Source organism: Camellia sinensis, chromosome 14 (assembly GCF_055761805.1).
Source record: "Camellia sinensis isolate YWXY chromosome 14, ASM5576180v1, whole genome shotgun sequence".
NCBI classification, from domain to species: domain Eukaryota; kingdom Viridiplantae; phylum Streptophyta; class Magnoliopsida; order Ericales; family Theaceae; genus Camellia; species Camellia sinensis.
In genome coordinates this window covers 31,558,732-31,563,731 of record NC_138974.1, presented here as the reverse complement: position 1 = coordinate 31,563,731, position 5,000 = coordinate 31,558,732, and positions in this window count along the sequence as shown.

Here is a 5,000-nt window from a genome sequence, read left to right as displayed (position 1 = left end):
CAGCTTCATGGATGCTTTCTCTAGGTACAACCAAATCCTGATGTACCCGTCTGATCGGGAACATACATCCTTCATTACCGACCGAGGTACCTACCACTACCGCGTGATGCCGTTCGGACTGAAGAATGCTGAGGCCACCTACCAACGGTTGGTCAATGCCGTTTTCCATCATCAGATAGGTCGGAATATGGAAGTATATGTCAACGACATGCTAGTCAAGAGCAAACTCTCTATTGATCATCTGATCGACCTGCGAGAGACCTTCGCCACCCTACGCAAGTACCAAATGAAGCTCAACCCAGAGAAGTGCGCCTTCGGCGTAGGATATGGGAAGTTTCTGGGTTTTATGGTCAGTCAATGGGGCATTGAAGCTAACCCTGAAAAGATCAAAGCCTTGATTGAGATGCAATCACCCAGAACAGTTAAGGAGGTTCAAAGGCTCACTGGCCGAGTTGCGGCCCTCAACCGCTTCATCTCCCACGCAACAGATAAGTGCCTACCATTCTTCAAAGTTCTTCGGCAAACTTTTGAATGGACAACTGAATCTGAAGAGGCTTTTCAGCAATTGAAGCAGTGCATGGCCAATCCCCTCCTCCTTTCACAAGCAATTACGGGCGAGCCCCTCTTCTTCTATATAGTCGTCTCAAGCACCGCAGTCAGCGCAGCTCTTATTAGGGAAGACGACTCTGTCCAACAGCCGGTCTACTACATCAGTCGGGCTCTTAGGGGAGCAGAGCAGAATTACCCGCTGTTAGAAAAATTGTCCTTAGCCTTGGTCACCGCCACCAGACAGCTCCGTCCTTACTTCCAGGCCCATTCCATAGTGGTCCTCACCGACCAACCCTTGAAGAAGGTCATGCAACAACCAGAACTTTCTGGCAGACTCATGCAGTGGTCAGTGGAACTCAGTCAATTTGACATCTCCTACCAGCCTCGAACAGCAATTAAGGGACAGGCTGTCACGGATTTCATCTTGGAATTCACTAATCCTACCCCAACTACTGCCCCTTCACCCCCACCAACCCCTACCGAGCCGGAAGACCCGCATTCTTGGACTCTCAACGTCGACGGATCATCCCGCAGGGAAGGTAGTGGAGCTGGCCTCATCCTTACCGCCCCTGAGGGTGCCTATTTCAAATGTGCTCTCCGTTTTTGTTTAAAGCCAGTAACAATGAGGCTGAATATGAGGCATTGATAGCAGGAATCCGCCTCGCCATGGACATTGGAGTCAGCCATATCCGGGTGTTCAGCGACTCTCAGCTCATTGTCGGCCAGATTACGGGGGAATTCGATGCCAAGGATGACACAATGCGGGCTTACAGGGATATGGCACTCCTCCTTGTTCGCCTCTTCAATACCTTCCACATCAAGCACATGCCTCGGGCGGAAAACTCCAAGGCAGATGAGATGGCTCAGTTGGCCTCTGCAGACCAGTCCGACCTTAGCCACGATGTCCGCCTCGAATACCTAGCCCACCTGGCCATCTCACCCAACCTACAAGAAGTGCAGTTCCTCCAAAAAGAACCCATCCCTTGGGCCTTCGACATCTTCCTATTTTTGACAACGGGAGAACTCCTAGATGACCAACAACAGGCCGCCAAAGTCAAAGCCCAGTCGTCCAATTACATCCTGGTCAGTGGCGTCTTGTACAAACGTGGTTTTTCACGACCATACCTGCGATGCCTCAATTCGGTTCAAGCAACCTATGTAATGCGGGAAATCCATGAGGGAATTTGTGGTAATCATTCGGGCAGCAGGTCTCTAGCTCACAAAATACTCCATACAGGTTATTTCTGGCCAACTCTCAATCAAGATGCAACAGACTTCGTGCTCAAATGTGACAAGTGTCAACGTTTTGCCAACATCCCCCATACTCCTCTTACAGAGTTGATCACACTTTGCAGCCCTTATCCGTTCGCCAAATGGGGGATCAACTTGGTCGGTCCACTTCCCACCGGTCGAGGCCAGACCAAGTTCGCAATTGTCGCCATTGATTACTTCACCAAGTGGGTTGAGGCAGAACCCCTTGCCACCATTACCGAGAGGAACACAACCAAGTTCATCTGGCGGTCGATCGTTTACAGGTTTGGCATCCCTCAGGCCATCGTCTCCGACAACGGCAAACAATTTGACAATGCCGAGTACAGAAAGTTCTGTGCCGACCTCCAGATTCAACCATGTTTCTCTTCCCCCAGTCATCCCCAGGCCAATGGCCAAGTTGAGGTCACCAACCGTTCTCTCCTGAAGATCATCAAAACTAAACTAGAAGCTGCTAAGGGACTTTGGGCTGAGGAACTACCGAATGTACTCTGGGCTTACCGAACTACAGCTCGGACTCCCACCGGGAAAACCCCTTTCCGCTTAACATACGGCGCTGAGGCGGTTATTCCAGTGGAAGTCGATCTGCCTACTCCCAGGGTTTTACATCCGGATCCAGCACTCACCGAAGAGCTCCGTCGGGCAGACCTGGACCTAATTGAAGAACTCAGAGAGACCACCGCTGTCAGACTGGCCTCATACCAACAGAAAATGAGAACACACTACAACCGCAAAGTCCGACCAAGGGAGTTCGCTGTAGGGGACCTTGTCTTGAGAGAAACAACTCTTGCCACCAAAAATCCGACTGAGGGTAAATTGGCAGCCAAATGGGAAAGACCTTACGTTGTGAAAGCCCGACTGCGTCCGGGCACCTACCGACTTCAGGACATGGAAGGTCAAGACCTCCTCCACCTCTGGAACGCTGAACACTTGAAGCGCTACTTTCAATAAGTTCCTACTGTTGTATTGCTCAGTTGTTGTATTTTCTTTTTAATGCATAATGTAAACTTTGATCGATTGGACTACACTGTCCAAGACAACAAGTCCATATCTTAGTTATCTGTGTGTTATCTCAATAACATTCTCATTTGCAGCACTTATTAACAGCCTCAACCAAACTGAGCAACAGAAGCCTCGGCCAGCCCGACCATTAAAAGCCTCAGCCAAACTGAGCACTAAAAACCTCAGCCAGACTGAGCACTAACAGCCTCAGCCAAACCGAGCAACAGAAGCCTTGGTCAGCCCGACCATTAAAAGCCTCAGCCAAACTGAGCACCAACAGCCTCAGCCAGACTGAGCACTAAAAGCCTCATCCAGACTGAGCACTAAAAGCCTCATCCAGATTGAGCATGAAGCACTCGGCCAGACCAAGCCTCAGCCAGCCTAAGCATAACAAGTCTCAGCCAAACCGAGTGTCACAATTTCAGGTTCAGACTGAGTTACTTATGATGTCAGTGAATCATAGCTTAGCCCCAACTGAGCACGCGTACAGGGCTCGGCCAAGACCATCTATGCAAACTTCATGCTTGTGGAATTAGTAGACACACTTAGTCACAATTCCAGGTCCAAGTCTTTACACCACTCTTTGCTTAGTCAAATTCCAACGACGTTCTTACATGTTTTCTTTACAAGTCGGGTTATTTTCTTCCCACTCAAACTCTTACAAATCAGCCTCTTTCCTTACAAGCCAAGCCTTACTCCATAAACCACTAATCTGCTTGAGCAGTGTGGCCAACACAAACTTGTAATTTTATTACATTTTAAATTTCACTCTGCATTGAGGAGTTCCTAACTTTACTCTGCATTGAGTTTTTATTACAACTTCAATTTCACTCTGCATTGAGGAGTTCCTAACTTTACCCTGCATTGAGTTTTTATTACAACTTCAATTTCACTCTACACTGACGAGTTCTTAAATTTAGTTCTTATTACAAGTTTAACTCCACTTTGCACTTCACAATGAGTTATACACACGCCTCGCCCACGCCTTATTCATTTCAGTTGCACAAGCACAGACAATCAAATGAAAACATAATTGTAATTATTTATTCAGAAATTTGTACATGAGTTCATTACAGCCATTCAAAACAAAACAACAAACAAACACAAACACAAACACAAACGCACAAGGTCTGTGCAAGGCTTTCTTCTTCTTTTTCAAACTACTCCTCTTCACTAGACACGAGGTCTTCTTCTTCAATACCCTCATCAAGGGGGGTCTGGGCTACATCGTCGTCGTCGATTTTCACACTACTTAGGTCCAAGTCTAGGAACAGCTCCTCAGCTTTACGCTTGAACATTTTCCAACCACTGTCCCAGAACTCAGCCATTTCGTGCTTATAAAAGTCTGACCGCTGGAAGCTCTCAATCACTTCTGCCTCAGTCCTTCCTCCAGCGGTCGTCCTCGACGGACCCGCCCCCCAGACTCCTCCCTCGCCAAGCTACTGGCGACCGCGGCATCCACTGCCATCTGAAATTCAGCAGACCCCTTGAACTGGTCCACTGCTGCAACATACAAATCGGGGTAAGCCGCCCTTTCAGAGGCTACCTTAGCCCTCTCCTTTGCCAACTGCTTATCCAGGGTCGCCCTTTCAACAGTTGCCTTGGCTTTCTATGCATCCAACTCTTTCTGAAGGCTCTCCTTTTCAGTAGTTGCCTTGGCTTTCTCTGCCTCCAACTCCTTCTGAAGGCTCTCCTTTTCAGCAGCCGCCTTGGCTCTCTCTGCTTCCAACTCCTTCTGAAGGCTCTTATTCTCTTCCACTACCTTAGCACGCTCACCTTCCAACTCCTTCTGCAGACCGTCAATCTTCACGTCTGCCTCATCCTTCTGCCTGACCAGCTCTTCATTACTGCTCATCGCCTCTTCATGTCGTTCGACCGCGACCGCGCAAGCTTTTTGGGCCTCATCCAACCTCTTCTGTTCGCCAGCCAGTTGGAACTCTAGTGACACAACCTGGTGGCGTGTGTTCTCCAGCTCCACCTTGATCGCTTGCAGATCAGCATGGGCACTCTCCCAACTTGCACTCTCCTTCTTTAACTTTGCAAGCTGAGTCTTGGCCTTATCTGCCTTAAGTTTTGCAACCCTCACCTTTCTCAGCAGAGCCCCTGCTAAGGTGGTTACCTCCATTTGAGCAGAGTATAACCCCCTCAGCAGCTCAGCCTCATTGAATCTGGCTGCTGAG